Consider the following 16,815-nt stretch of genomic DNA (forward strand, 5'->3'; position numbering starts at 1 on the left):
TTAATTACATAATATCTGATTTTGGAGAGAATACCAACTGTTTTAGAGACTTTCTTAGTTATGTGTTGTATGTAGGTGCTGAGTTCAGTCCTATTGTCCTAGGAATATGCCAAGAAACTTTCCAATATTTTTTATTGACTGATGTCTATCTGAAGCTGAATTGCATTTGTTGATTTGCTTCCAAATAAGATGTAGTATGTCTTTTTATGTTTAGTGTTAGTTTGTTGGTTGACATATATACGTGGACATTTTTAATTCATTATTCACAACATTATTTAATGTGTGTGGGGTTGGGGGTCCATGAGTAGATGAGGGTAGTGTCATCAGCAAACAATATAGGTTTAAGAATAATTAAGAGACATATGTCAAATCATTGATGTATATAAGAAATAGGAGAGGTCCCAAGATGCTGCCCTTTGGCACTCCAACGGTTATTGGAAGAGTGGGAGAGGTTATATCATTGATAGCTACATATTGGTGTCAATCACCAAGATAGGATCGGATATAGTCCAGGGCAAGGCCTCAGATTCCATAATGATGGTGTTTAAGTAAGAGGTACTTGTAATTAACAGTATCAAAGGCCTTTCTCAGTTCAATGAAGAATCCAATCGGAAACTCATTTTTGTCAAGGGCTGAGTAAATTATTCCAAGGAGACTAATAATTGCCTCGTTGGTACTCTTTTGGGAGCGGAAGCCAAACTGACAGGGCTGAGTATGTAAAATTTTACGAGAAAGGAGTATAGCTGTTTGTAGATAATTTTTTCAAATATTTTTGATTGTATGGATAGGTTTGATATTGATCTATAATTGGAGTAGTGAAATATACGCCTAGAACCGCGCGCGCCATCTGCCCAGGTGGCTCTATAGAGCCAGCTGGGCAGGTGGTGCGCAGGTGTCTAGTCGCAAAGGGTTTGGGGGGAATTTTCCCGGACGTTGTGGCATGTCGGACGCGTGTGAGCGTCCGGTGTTTGGGTATGCGGTCAGGAAAGATGGGAGGTCATGTTGTTGGGGGTGTAGGAGAGTATGTGGGCTATGTGGTAGAGTAAGAAATACGAGGATATGAGTGGAATATGTGGAAAGAGTAGTTAAATATGTATGTGTGTTTGCCGTAGACTTATTCCTGTGTGTAGATAATAGTTTTGATTAAAGATGATAGTAAGTAAAGCTATGTAGAGGCTAAGTGTAGGTGTGAGGGGTCCCAACATAGGCGGATATGTTGATGGGGAGGGGTGAGGGGAGCTTCCCCTCGGCGTGAGAGTGCTTAGGGCCATTTGTGGTTTGTGGTTTTTCTTCAAGTGAGCAGAGTCCAGGAGGAGATGAGAGCTGCAGCAGGAGGGATGTGGTCCTTTACCTTAATGGTTTTTCGATGTCTTCAGAGTGGTCTGGAGATGTTCACCCCAGCATGGCTCTCCATCCACTGCGGATTGTTAAGGAGGGGCGACGTTCTTACTCCCGCCAGCAGGCCCTCACCTACCAACCATCAATCACTCCCACCCCTCCTCTCCCATACCATCAGGGGTCCCCTCTCCCTCCCCTCCATTACCTTGTAGAGTGGGGCACCCCTCTCCCCTTACCTTCTAGAGTGGTACGGACCAGGATCACATACCGTCACATCGACCTGAGAAGTGTCACCACATGGCACATCACTTAGTAAACTCAGTCAAAGTCAGTAGGTTAGCGTTTACTAAAAGAGGGAAACATTTCACATCGTCACGGAGACGCGATCTCTACCTACAAATTGTTCTTGTTAACTGTGATCATTGAAATGTATGCATGTTTACTCAATCTCCATCACCTCTTCTTCCTACAGCCATTACTGCTGTGCAGACCTTGTAACACACAACGGCGTTATCATAAGAAGACAATGTCACAGAATGGTCAAGACTCCTGAATGAATGAAACAGCAATCCGTCTCGTTAAGGTCTAACCTTCGTGGTGGTTTGAGGCGTAGTGAGATGGACCAGGTACTGGGATGGCCTTACCCTCTCCCCATCCACCCCCACCAAACCCATACCCCCCCTCCCACCCCCCTTCCAAGCCCAAACCATCAAGCATCACTACACACTTCCCAGACCGGATGTTCTGTGCAAAGCCTTTAGTATTATTTCTGATCATATGTGTAACCTTGTATCGCAATGTGACCAACATGGTATCATCATTCTTTGCTCAAATAACATTTTTTAAGAATATCGAGAGTCATAAGCGGGTCTTCAATCTTATTATTATAACAAATCATAATTTGTTGTAAACACACCTGCATGGGAAACACATAGCAGTCAGTGGTTTCTCTCTCTCTCTCTCTCTCTCTCTCGCTCTATTCAGATCATTTTATAGTTGGGGAAAAGTAACATCAATTCCTTTCTCCTGCCGCCGCTGTTCACATATCTTTTTTTCATTTCACTTAGACTGACAGCGCACCAGAGGATGGAAGACTAATGTCAATTTTTCGAGCCCCATCACTCTCACCCTTATAACCTAGTAACATAACACGACCAACATGATGACATCGTTCTTTGCCCAAATATCATTAATGTAACGTGACCAATATGGTAACTTCGTTCTTTGCCCAAATATCATTTTAAGAGTAACGAGCAACTTTCTGTCCGATGTCTGAATATTGAAATGTGAACCCCATTTACCCAAACACAATATCTCCATTACATCTCATACCATATAAATATTACGGTCTGCAAGTTTTAGACCTCTGTAACACATTGTAACGTAACGCAAATCAACTTTCTACAGTCCAAATAACATTATGAAAGTATGACTAAGTCCATCTCCAACCATATAAATATTACTGTCTACCAGTTTTAGCCCCTGTAACACATTGTAACGTAACACAAATCAACTTTCTGCAGTCCAAATAACATTATGAAAGTATGACTTAGGGGACATCTATGCTCAAATCCGAAAAATTTCGAAAATTTACGAAAAATTCTAAAAAATACAAGTTCTGGCAACACTGTGGTGCAAACCGTTTTATGTTATCTTGAAAAATAACATAATTAGAGTCAAATTTCCCGCTGCAACTTTCGTGAATCCAGTTCTCGCGGCTGGGTGCACCGTGGGGTGTTGTGTCTTACGTTGTAGAAGTCTAATATTTCGTAATAGCATGGAAAATAACGTGTTATGCATAAAACGAATATAAACTCACTCATTGGCAACAGTCTCGTGTGAGAGAGGGGTGGGCTTGCTGGCTAAGTTAGTCACTCTTTGTGTCCCTCAGCTGGTGGATCTATCGTGGACGCGCTCTCACAATTTGTGCTATTTTTACTGCAAAATGACAAACAAAACGAAGATGAGGAAAACTATGAAAACTGAAAGCATGCTAGCTGCCCGTAGAAGGTGCGAGCTGGCCAGAATCCGTAATTACGCACTTTGACGAGGAAGATCGAGGCGGCCACTCAGCCGCAAGTGTTGCAGCCCGGTGCCCCCCCAACAATCCCACCCTCTGCCACCGCACATTTTCCACCTTCTACTCCTTGTCTTGCACCTGCTACTCCAAATCTAACTGGACTGGTACTTGAACAAAAAGGACAAGGATATGCAGAGACCAACGAGACGCACAACCAAACCAAGAAAGACCCCTGAGGGAGCTGACCCCAGCTATGGTGCAGGTGCCTACTAGTGCCACTCCAGTGCCAACTTGAGGACCCATATTTCTGACCAATTATATTAGGTTAGTATGTTTTAGTGTTATATTGTGATATTACTTCATAAATATTTGTACATATAAAACTGGTGGCAAATATATAATTTTTTTTTATTATTTATTTTATTTTTTTTTTTATTTATCAGGCGATCTGCATGGAACTTGCACACTTACTGAACCCATGCCTATCTACAAGGGTGCAAATTTTGAATGATATTGGTCAACATCAACCTCAGCTAAAGGTGGCTGAACTTTGACCTTCGCTTGTGCAGGTAAATATTTTACAATTTATCTGATTTTACAGACTTTATTTACTATATAATTTACATGAGACTTGCACATTATATGTAGAGTGTATGCCTCTAAAACATAGTGGTGGCTTTTCTTTCTACGTAGGTTTATTGATTTTATAAATATTTATAAATATCATATTGTTGCATAGGATTTTTGGGAAATTTACAAAATCTGTATTATTGCACTAAATACATCTGGGATAAACATCCATCAGACAAATCTTTATTATATAGTAAGGTCATAGCTAAGTGTCATAGAACTGATTTCGGTTCACAATTGTGGGCTGTGAAATGATTTGAACATTGTTGAAAAATTGTCTAAAAAAACGTTTTTATTTTTTTTCTCCCTCTCTATTTAGGCTGCGATGCTAAAACTTGGCCCAGTTGCAGCACCTTTCACATGTATCAGGATAATAAATTTTCAATGCCCTAAAACAACTTTTAATTTTCATCTAGCCAACCCCTGAGTCCATCTCCATTACATCTCTTACCATATAAATATTACTGTCTACCAGTTTTAACCTCTGTAATACATTGTAACGTAACGCGGAAATCAAATTTCTACAGACCAAAATAACATTTTAAGATCAAAGTATGACTTAGTCCATCTCCTACCATATAAATATTACTGTCTGCCAGTTTTAGCCCTCTTTAACACAATGTAACGTAACGTAACGCAGAAATCATCAACTTTCTGCAGTCTAAAAAATGTCATTTTGAAATGAAAAGTGAGACTTAGTCTATCCCCATTTCATCTCTTACCATATAAATATTGGCGTCCACCAGTTTTAGCCTCTGTAACACATTGTAACGTAATGCAAATCAACTTTCTGCAGTCCAAATAACATTATGAAAGTATGACTTAGTCCATCTCCATTACATCTCTTACCATACAAATATTACTGTCTACCAGTTTTAACCCCTGTAACACTTGTAACGTAACGCAAATCAACTTTCTGCAGTCCAAATAACATTATGAAAGTATGACTTAGCCCATCTCCTTTACATCTCATACCATATGAATAGCCCATCTCCATTATTACGGGCTATTCATGCCCGTGCCACCTCTTGGGTGGCTTAATCTTTATCAATCATCAATCATCTCCATTACATCTCCTACCATATGAATATTACGGTCTACCAGTTTTAGCCTCTGTAACACATTGTAACGTAACTCGGAAATCAATTTTCTACAGACTAAAATAAAATTTTTAAATCAAAGTATGACTTAGTCCATTTCCATTACATCTCATACCTTATAAATATTACGGTCTGCAAGTTTTAGCTCTCTGTAACACAATGTAACGTAACGTAACGCAAATCAACTTTTTGCAGTCCAAAATATCATTTTGAAATGAAAAGTGAGGCTTAGTCTATCTCCATTACATCTCTTACCATATAAATATTGGTGTCTACCAGTTTTAGCCCCTGTAACACATTGTAACGTAACGCGGAAATCATCAAATTTCTACAGACCAAAATAACATTTTTAAATAAAAGTAAGACTTAGTCCATCTCCATTACATCTCTTACCATGTAAATATTAGTGTCTACCAGTTTTAGCCTCTGTAACACATTGTAACGTAACGTGGAAAATCAACTTTGTCTGATGACCAAATAACATTATTGAAAATGTCAACCATGTTTAGCCATTACATCCAAACACAAAGAAAAATATTACCGCTTTTCTTTGAGAAACTTATATGTGGTGATCATATCTCCAGAGTCCACACAATAAGCCACACATCATTCATCTTCTGTTTTCAAATCACAGCTCGCATCTAATTTAATGCTATTTTTTTTTTTTTTTTTGCAAAAACTAGGTTTTGAGAATATGCTCAATGTCAGCAATTACTATTCGTATCATCAAACTCCTTTCAGTCATCAAAACAAGCAGAGGTGCCGCATAAACCACTAAAGATTTATTGTATGCAAGGTACATCATTTTGACAATTCTGTCACCGACCCGCCTTAGCGAGATGACTGTGCGCAACAGTACCCTAGCACTCTAAATAATTTTATTCAAACACTGTTAACATAGCATAATGTAAGATTTTTTTCACATTTCATATCGCGTGTGTAGATTTAGTTTTAACAAAAAGTGAAACACGAGAGCATGAACTAATAGGGTTGAGATAGGAGGAAAGGCTTTGTGGAAGATAGAAGAGCTGAGGAGACATGTTCCCTACCTACATTACTATTATTTCTTGCAGACTGGTCCAGAAAAGCAGTCAGTCACTCAATCAAACATTTTTATAGTTAAAAGTTTTTCATCTTATTAAAAAACAGGGACTACTAGTCTTCATTTTTTTCTTCTATCAAATCAAATAGACACGAGGGCCACTACCTATTGTTGTTGTCGGTCTGTCTGTCTGTCTATCGCTTGACTAGGTTAAGGACCGCAATATCCCACACCATACATGCTACGGGCTCTCACTAGTCAATAAACACAATTTTGTATCATTTCTCTACTAAATAGCACTCCGAATCATCTTTACACATTTTAATTTTACATTGTCACGTGCACAGCCATCAAAGGGAAATCTCACTACTGCACGGATGTCGTGTGTGTGTTAAATAAAAGGTCCTTACATAGCTTATCATTTTCATGAGAAGACTGAAAAGCTGGGAGCAAGAAAAATGTTAAAAATAAGAAGTAATGATCTTCATAAACATAACATAAGATATTCATGACCGTAATTAATACAGTGTGAACTCTCTTAAACTATGCACACCGTGAAATCTCGTCACTATGCATAACTTGCCACTCTGCGAAACAAATTATTGACTATAGTGCGACAGTGAGAATAAAAATGACCACTTATGTTTTGGAGTGCTATTTTAGTCAAGAAATACTGTAAAGGATGATTATTGACTAAAGGGAATTTCGCGGGCTGCTGGTGTTTGATGTGTTGAACTGCTTAAAGGAAGCATATTTGCTAGAAAAAATTCCTGTGAAATAATGCGTGTTATATGTTTTGACTATCTAGCTAATAGCGTATTGCCTGCCTAATAATGAAATGCCACATTTTGTCTGACTCACTTAGCACAAGTGAAGAGAAAACATTGAAAAACTTGCAAAGGTTAAAAACTCTGTGAAATCATATCTGTTATGTTAAGTTTTGACTAGCTGATTAATAGCATACTACATTATTGTCTTTGTTATGTTTACCTCGATAGCGTTGTAATGCTTGGAAATTGTATGTGTGGATCCCGTTGCCCTCTTACTGCACATAAATAATGGTTGCTGTAAAGTATTTTTATGGAACATGACTCTTCTTATTCTTACCCCTTTTTTAAAACTAGATGCAATAACCAAGCTATGTTTGCCTTCTCTCTCTTTCTCAATATGGAAGTGGGTTGGTGTGGGTTATTTGTGTGGACTCGGGAGATATGATCACTACTTATAAGTTTCTCAAAGAAAGTGATAAGCTATGTAAGGACCTTTTATTTAACACACACACGACATCCGTGCAGTAGTGAGATTTCCCTTTGATGGCTGTGCACGTGACAATGTAAAATTAAAATGTGTAAAGATGATTCGGAGTGCTATTTAGTAGAGAAATGATACAAAATTGTGTTTATTGACTAGTGAGAGCCCGTAGCATGTATGGTGAGGGATATTGCGGTCCTTAACCTAGTCAAGCGATAGACAGACAGACAGACCGACAACAACAATAGGTAGTGGCCCTCGTGTCTATTTGATTTGATAGAAGAAAAAAATGAAGACTGGTAGTCCCTGTTTTTTAAGATGAAAAACTTTTAACTATACAAATGTTTGACTGAGTGACTGACTGCTTTTCTGGACAGGTCTGCAGGTCTGCAAGAAATAATAGTAATGTAGGTAGGGAACATGTCTCCTCGGCTCTTTTATCTTCCACAAAGCCTTTCCTCCTATCTCAACCCTATTAGTTCATGCTCTCGTGTTTCACTTTTTGTTAAAACTAAATCTACACACGCGATATGAAATGTGAAAAAAATCTTACATTATGCTATGTTAACAGTGTTTGAATAAAATTATTTAGAGTGCTAGGGTACTGTTGCGCACAGTCATCTCGCTAAGGCGTGTCAGTGACAGAATTGTCAAAATGATGTACCTTGCATACAATAAATCTTTAGTGGTTTATGCGGCACCTCTGCTTGTTTTGATGACTGAAAGGAGTTTGATGATACGAATAGTAATTGCTGACATTGAGCATATTCTCAAAACATAGTTTCTGCAAAAAAAAAATAACATTAAATTAGATGCGAGTTGTGATTTGTAAACAGAAGATGAGTGATGTGTGGCTTATTGTGTGGACTCTGGAGATATGATCACCACATATAAGTTTCTCAAAGAAAAGCGGTAATATTTTTCTTTGTGTTTGGATGTAATGGCTAAACATGGTTGACATTTTCAATAATGTTATTTGGTCATCAGACAAAGTTGATTTTCCACGTTACGTTACAATGTGTTACAGAGGCTAAAACTGGTAGACACTAATATTTACATGGTAAGAGATGTAATGGAGATGGACTAAGTCTTACTTTCATTTAAAAATGTTATTTTGGTCTGTAGAAATTTGATGATTTCCGCGTTACGTTACAATGTGTTACAGGGGCTAAAACTGGTAGACACCAATATTTATATGGCAAGAGATGTAATGGAGATGGACTAAGCCTCACTTTTCATTTCAAAATGATATTTTGGACTGCAAAAAGTTGATTTGCGTTACGTTACGTTACGTTACATTGTGTTACAGAGAGCTAAAACTTGCAGACCGTAATATTTATAAGGTATGAGATGTAATGGAGATGGACTAAGTCATACTTTGATTTAAAAATGTTATTTTAGTCTGTAGAAAATTGATTTCCGCGTTACGTTACAATGTGTTACAGAGGCTAAAACTGGTAGACCGTAATATTTATATGGTAGGAGATGTAATGGAGATGGGCTATTCATATGGTATGAGATGTAAAGGAGATGGGCTAAGTCATACTTTCATTTAAAAATGTTATTTGGACTGCAGAAAGTTGATTTGCGTTACGTTACAATGTGTTACAGAACCCTGTAACCCTGGTCATGCCAGGGTTCGGAGTTCTTCCGTCATGGTGGGCCAGTGGCGCCGGATTCGTGCCTTCTGTTCTGTTTGGCGGGGGATTGCCATGCGTGCCGTTCGGTACTCACAGGTGCGTCGGTTATTTTGGTCGTTGTTGTTTGCAGTCTGTGGTTGAGCAGTGTCTGCGGCAGCTTCATCTCGTTGCCGTCCTATGTCAGACTTATTAGTCCTCTGGCCAACGGCCATACCACGTTGAGAACACCGCTTCTCGTCCGATCAGCGAAGTTAAGCAACGTTGGGTTTGGTTAGTACTTGGATGGGTGACCGGCTGGGAACACCAAATGCTGTTGGCAATAATGTTTAGGGGAGCCGGTCGGCCGAGCGGACAGCACGCTGGTCTTGTGATCCTGTGGTTCTGGGTTCGATCCCAGGCGCTGGCGAGAAACCTGTGCAGAGTTTCTTTCACCCTATGCCCCTGTTACCTAGCAGTAAAATAGGTTCCTGGGTGTTAGTCAGCTGTCACGGGCTGCTTCCTGGGGGTGGAGGCCTGGTCGAGGACCGGGCTGCGGGGACACTAAAAAGCCCCGAAATCATCTCAAGATAACCTCCGGGGCTCGTGGAGGGGGCTTTCACAAAAGGGTCTTGCCAGGGCTCGGAGTTCTTCCGTCATAGTGGGCCAGTGGTGCCGGATTCGTGCCTTCTGTTCTGTTTGGTGGGGGGGATCGTCATGCGTGCCATTCGGGTACTCACAGTGCGTCGTTCTTTTGCGGGCTTCTTCTCCTGTGCTCTGTTTGGGTTTTGTCATAGTGGTTCGTTTGGGCGTGGTCAATGAGACCTCGTTTTCCCGGTGGGTTCTCGCCTGTTTCGGTCCCGACATGGGACTGCACGGACTGAATGAACTGTCTAGTTCATGGGTTTTGCCCCTCCTTCAAATGGTTACACAGCCCCAGGTCCGTCTTCGGTTGGAGCCGGACACTTGGATGGAGTCCCTGGACCGTGCAGACGCATCTTGGCACATCCCAATTCATCCTCAATTCTGGGTCTGGCTAGGTTTTCATTGTTGGGCGTAGGGGTTACCGTTTTCTTTGTCTTCCATTCGGTTTGTACCTGGCGCCTTGCGTTTTCACATGCCTTACTTATGGTCGTGGTGGTCTGCTTGCATCTGTTAGGTGTTCAGGTTCTGGCTGGTTCTGGCCAGTCTGCGTGTCTGCTCGCCAGGGTTTTGGTTCTTTCCCGGTTCGCTGGGTTCGGGTTCGTGGTGAACTGGAGGAAGTCCCATCTGGCTCCCTCTCGGGTTCGGTCTTAGCTGGGTCTTGTGGGGGACACTCGGACTGCTTCCTTGTCTCTTCCTCCCGCGGCTCTGCTTCGCCTACGTTCCCACCTTTGTCATTTCTGAGGGCTCCTGAGAGTTATATACACACGGCGATTGCTCGAGGATTTGCAGGAGCCTGATTTTTGCCATGATGGTCTACCTGCTGGGTCGGGTGTGGCTTTGTCGACTGTTTGGGTTCCAGCGGGAAAGTCCCTTCTGCCTCTCTCGTGGCTGCTGCGTTCGGCCTCCGGGGCTTTGTCTCGGTTTGAGTTGCCGTCTTCCTCTTTGGGTTCCGGGGTTCAGTGCCTTGTGCCTACCCAAGTCCTCGCTCGGTTTATTCATGGACGCGTCGTCCTTGGCTGGGGGCCTTGTGACCAGTGCTCACCTGACCGGCCAGGGGCGATGGAGTCTGTCCTTCTGTCGGGCTCACTGCATGGCGCGAGAGTTTGCTGCTGTGTTGATGTCGTCCGGAGGATTCGGGTCGCTCGCGGATCGACGATCCGGCTCCAGTCAGACTGTTCCACAGTGGTTCCTTCTCTGTACTGCGGAGGGTTTGATGCGGTCCTTGGCTTGAAGCTGGTCGCTTTGGATGACTCGTCTGCTGAATTTTCGGGGTTTGGGTGTCCTGGCAGTTCACGTTTGAGTGGTGACCATTGTCCTGGCAGATGGCCAGTCCCACTTCGTTCCCTTCCACGGAGTGAACAGTCGGCACTGACTCCTCCTGTTGGCTCTGCCAGACGTTCGGGCCTCCGGAGGTGGACTTCTTCGCGTTGGCACAGTCGTAGCATCTCAAGGTATTCGTGGAGCCCTTCCCGACTGCAAGGCCGTCGAAGTCGATGCCTTCGGGAAGGACTGGGCAAGGTGGGGGTTTCCTGTTCCTCTTCCCTTCGGTTCTGCTTGGTTGCTCCGGGTCCTGGAATGCTTGGAGACTTACCGGGGGAGAGTTGTTGTTCTGGCTTCTTGGTAGCTGGCCCAGTCTGTTTCAGGCGCTGCTTGCCCAGCGTCCAAACCCGAGGATCTTCCTGCAGCTCTACTTCTTTCAGCGATAGGTCCAGCCCATTACGAGGCTGGTTTGTTATTCTCCTCAAGTCTTCGTGTCTGGAGTTTCTGACTCGTGTTTATCACCATTTGTATGGAGAGCTGGTTGCTTGGTTATTAGGCTCCCACCTGCTTGCTTCATCTCGACGACAGAATGAAGTTCCTAGCGGTCCTTTTTTTTTCCTATCATTGCATAGGTGTCCTTCGGTCTCTTATAGGGTTGTTTTGTCCTTCCTTTCATGGTTGTTTCCAGACCGTCATCTTATGCTGAATACTGTTGCCTCGTATCATGTAGCGCTGGCGGAGCTGCTCATGCTTATGTTCGGATTGATGTTCCGTCTGCTCCATTTCATCTGCTGTCTTTTGCATAGTTTCACCTCCGCCTTAGCCGTCCTTGTCTTTGGTAGGGGTGCTCTCTTTTTCTCTCTTCACCTTGGTTTGTAGTGGCCCCTTCGGTTCGGGTTTTTTTTCTTCGGGTCTTTTCCTGTTGACATTGGCCTCTGGGGGTCAGGTTGGGAGCTTCATGCTCTCCTCCAGCGCAGGGTTTCTGCTCTTTTGGGCCTGGTTGTAGGTTTGTTCGGTTGCAGTCGTCTCCTTTTCTGACGTTGTACGAGTCTGCTGCTTTCCGGAGGGGTCCTTGGGTGGTTGATGCTTGGTTGGTCAGGCCGTGGTGCATCATGTGATGTTTGGTTGCGGCTCTCTGCGTTGCGTTGTCTATGCGTTTTGGTCTCTCTGGTTGTGGCCGTGCTTTGGGTTGGCAGGGGTTCCCTTCCCTCCTTCCTATTACAGGGTTCGGGTCTCCTGGGTCGTCTGCACAGTTCTTTGGTTTTGCCAGATATCTTTTTTGTCTTTGGGCGAGTGACTTCTGCTTCCCAGGTCCTTCCCTCTTTTCCTTAAATTTGGTGAGGTAGCTCCGATGAGCCGACGGGGCTCCCCCCAGAAAACCAGCATTGAACATATTGAAACGCCATTTTCTGGGCAAGTCCCGGAGGCTCCCCAGCATCCCTCCTTCCCTCGGGTCGTCAGTGTTTTCACGAGTTTTAACATCCAGCCTACAAACTGGTGGGTGGATCGCCAGCGCGAGGGTCTGGGGCTCCCCTATTCCCCTCCTGGGGATGGGGGGGGGGGGTTGTGCAGACAACGGCGTGGCGGTATCATGACGTCATGCTCGTTTGTTACTTTCGTTTGTGGAGTTCTGTCCATTCATTTGGCTTTCGGTAGCAATTTATCACCAGAATATGGGTTTGTTTTGAGGATCCTACTTTTCTGGGTACCAGACCCGGTCAATGGCATACATAGAATGCTCCCAACGACACTGGGTTTCTATAGGCCATTGCTCTACATGCTCTCTGAGAGAGCCAGGTTCTGGCCGTGGTCGAGAACTCCATTCACATTGACTGATGCCAGAAAGTTATACATATCCACATCAGTCTGGATAGCTCCGGAGAGCCTCCGGGACTCACCCAGAACATGGCGTTTCATTACATTCAATCTTGGTTTTTTATTGAAATTGAATTTGCTGAATTTTCCTCCTCTTGGATTTGAGCCTGGCTGCACAAGTCTATTGCACATGCTTATCTGAACTTAAATTAGGTTGTGATTTGATTAACATATATTTGTAATTATTATGTCTCTAATAGTTCATCATTGTTTGTAAAAATAAGATCTAAGGTGTTATCTTTCATAGTTCTTCTATTGCTGGTTTAAGGCAAATCTGTCACACATCTGCAAGAGTTTAAGGCAAATCTGTCACACATCTGCAAGAGATCATCTGTGTATGACTGTTCACTTAACCTACTTCCTGAAATTTTCTCTGTTATAACTATTTGCTACATTTTTCCATTTTAGGTGTTGTAAGCTGAAGTTACCAAGCCAGAAGATGTTTGGAGCAAGGTTGAGAGATTTTCTAAGCAGTATTCTATTTTTGTAAATATATCTTTAAACAGCTAAGGATTTGAACTTGGTGATTTATATACAGGGACAATCACCACGTTTATGACTTATTTTGAATATCAGCACTTCCACTATCATTTGTGGTGTTCAGTAGCCTTGTAAAGATGAGTGTCTCTATGATGTACAGGCTGACCCCTGTAGCATGTTTTGTATCACATCAAAAAAGATTGAATTCTATTATTCATATCTCATTGTTGTAAGTTCCTTGTGGGAGTTTTAGTCAAAGTTGCAAACATTGCATTTGCCTCATTTAGGAGACCAGTAGGAAAGACAATAAAATGTCCATTTTACATATGTCATGACCTCATGATCCACAGCATTGCTGGCCAACCATAGCCTGGCCATGTTTCAATATGTGTCTACGGTAAAGTGAAAAAGGCTAGTTAAAACAACGCCAGTTTACTGGGACATAAAACAGGTCACTGTAAACAATAAGAAACTAAAGTCTCTACAACTGATACTCTAATAACAACAAGGAGCTTCAAGACAACTCTCGTACTTACATAAATTTTAACAAAGTTATAAACGCTTCTTATCAAATTATAAACGCTTATTTAATCATGAAAAATCTTTAAATTAACAAAGTTAATAAAGTTAGTTAATTTATTACCAAACTAGCTGTACCTGGCTATGCCTTGCTATGGCTCAGCAACGCATGTGCGTTGCTGAGCCACAGCAACCTTCCGTCTCCCAGTCCTCCCAACCATTCCCCTACCCCATCCCCTCGTCCTCCAAACCATTCCTCATCCTCCATCCCCACATCCTCCCAACCATTCCCACTTCCCCGTCCCCTTGTCCTCACCACCCCCTTTCCTCCGTCCCTTTGTCCTCCCTACCATTCCCCATTCCACCATCTCGTCGTCCTCCCCACCATCTCCTTCCTGTCCTTCCCTTCCCCACCATGCCCCCCCTCCCCGTCCCTTTGTCCTCCCTACCATTCCCCATTCCACCATCTCCTCGTCCTCCCCACCATCTCCCACTCTCCTGTCCTCTCGTCCTCCCTACCATTCCCCCTCCCTGTCCCCTTATCCTCCCCACCATCCACCACTCCCCAGTCTACTTGTCCTCCTCACCATTCTCCACTCCACTGTCCCCTCGTCCCCACCATCCCCAACTGCCCTGTTCCCTCATCCCCCTCACCATTACCCCCTTCCCTGTCCCATCGTCGTCCCCCACCATTCCCCACTTCCATCCCCTCATCCTCCCCACCATTCCCCACTCCCTCGTCCGAAGCATTTCCAAATGATATGATGTTCCCATCAGAAAATTGGGAACATCAAATGATCTGATGTTCCCATCACTGAAATATAAGGAAACCAGTTAAAAAAGGAAAATAAAAAAATGAGAAAATAAATAAACTAATCTGACGAAATGAACTGTATGGTAAACAACACAGCTCAGTTTCAATGCAATGTCACACAAAATAAATAAAAATGAAAACAAAACTAAATCTATGAAAATTCAATATGTCAATGAAATCAGAAACATTGAAACGGAATTGTAATATATTTTGCATAGCAAGTATTGCTCTTCGTGTAACAGATGGCTTTTTTAAAAAAAACAAAAACATGTTTTTACCTGTCACAGGTGTTGCATCTATATAGTATGTACATATAAACTTGCATGTATTCGAATGGAATGTTGTCAAAATTTCAAAGCAATCGGTGAAGAACTTTCAGAGATTAGAGTATGTGTTGCTCTTACGTCCCAACAGATTGCACAGTTTAAAAAAAAAAGTTTTTTTCCTGTCACAGGTGAGGCATGTACATAGTAGGTATAGAAAAACTTGCACCTATTCAAATGCAAGGGCGAGTCAAAATTTTAAAGCAATCGGTTAAGAGGTTTCGAAGATTTCCCTTACATGAAAGACAGTTTAAAAAAAAAAAGTTTTTTTCCCATCACATACGCGACAGCTATATAGTGTGTATATAAAAACCTCCTCGGATGCGCATTGAATGTTGTGTGAAAATTTCAAAGAGATCGGTGAAGAACTTTCGGAGATTTGCGATTTTGAATAAACGAACATTTACATGTTTTATTTATATTCTACTCTGCCTTCAGTACCCAGCCACGAGTTGCTGTGGTTCAGCAACGCATGTGCATTGCTGAGCCACAGCAACCTTCCCTGTCCCCCAGCCCTTCCCACCAATGCCCCCTCACCCATCACGTCTGCCTCCCCACCATTCCCCACTCCACTATCCCCTCTTCCTTCCCACAATGCCTCACTCCCTTGTCCCTTTGTCCTCCCCACCATTCTCCATTCACTCGTCCCCTGCATACCAAACACCACCGTCCCCTCGTCCTTCCCCTCCATTCCCTCCCTCCCTTGTCCGATGCCTTCCCAAATGGTCTGATGTACCCATCAGAAAATTGGGAACATCAAGTGATCTAATGTTTTCATCACTGAAATATAATAAAAAAGTTAAAAATGAAATGAAAATATGAAAAGAAAAAGTAAAAAAATAAACTATACTCAAGAAATGAACTGTATGGTAAACAACAGCTCAATTCCAACGCAATTCACACAAAATGATTAAATCAAAATGAAAATAAATCAAAATCTATGAAAATTCAATTTATCAATGCAATCAGAAATACTGATATTGAATTGTAACATATCTAGTATAGCATGTGTGTTGCTCTTACATGCAACAGATGACGCTGTTTTCCAAGAGAAGCATAGTTTTACCTGTCACAGGTGTGGCATCTATACTTGTACTTACGAAATGAACGGTATGGTAACCAATACAACGCGATTCCAACACAATGTCACAATTAAATAAAACAACAAATAAATCGAAATCTATGAAAATCAAATTTATCAATGCACTCGGAAACATTGAAATGGAATTCGTGACATTTAATATAGCATGCATGTTGATATTATGTGCAACAGATGGCGCGGTTTTTTAAAAATGCATATTTTTACCTATCACAGGGGTGACATCTATTTAGTAGGTATATAAAAAGATGCGCATATTAGAATGGAACGTTGTGTCAGAATTTCAAAGCAATCGGTGAAGAACTTTGGAAATTACAGCGTGTGTTGCTCTTACATCTAACAGATGGCAATGTTTTTCAAAAACAGCATTCTTTCTCCGGTCACAGGTAAGGCATGTATATAGTAGGTATATACAAACACGCACCTATTCGAATGCAACGTCGTATCAAAATTTCAAAGCAATCAGTAAAGTGGTTTCGAAGATTTCTCACATGAAAAAACAGTTTAAAAAAATAAAAAGTGTTCTTTTCAGTCACAGACGTGACATCAATGTAATATGTATAAAAAAAATCCTGCTCGGATGCGAACGGAACATTGTGTAAAAATTTAAAAGCAATCGGTGAAGAACTTTTGGAGATTAGCAATTTTGAACAAACAAAAATTTCTATTTTTATTTATGTAGATAATTTAAGCTTATTTAAGTACTAGCTGTACCCCGGCTATGCGTTATTACAATCCTCCAACCTTACCCCCTCCCTGGTCCCCTCATCCTCCCCACTATTCCACCCTCCTCGTCCTCCCCA

At 42.1% G+C, this 16,815-nt stretch overlaps 1 non-coding gene across 1 annotated transcript; it reads left to right on the plus strand.

Moving 5' to 3' along the window:
• Positions 1–9,221: 9,221 nt before the first annotated feature.
• LOC138368287 (5S ribosomal RNA) lies at positions 9,222–9,340 on the plus strand. Its single transcript, XR_011229563.1, has one exon. It is a non-coding gene; the product is annotated as a 5S ribosomal RNA (ribosomal RNA).
• The last annotated feature ends 7,475 nt before the right edge of the window (positions 9,341–16,815 follow it).

The sequence above is a fragment of the Procambarus clarkii genome, chromosome 24 (genome assembly GCF_040958095.1).
Source record: "Procambarus clarkii isolate CNS0578487 chromosome 24, FALCON_Pclarkii_2.0, whole genome shotgun sequence".
Classification (NCBI taxonomy): domain Eukaryota; kingdom Metazoa; phylum Arthropoda; class Malacostraca; order Decapoda; family Cambaridae; genus Procambarus; species Procambarus clarkii.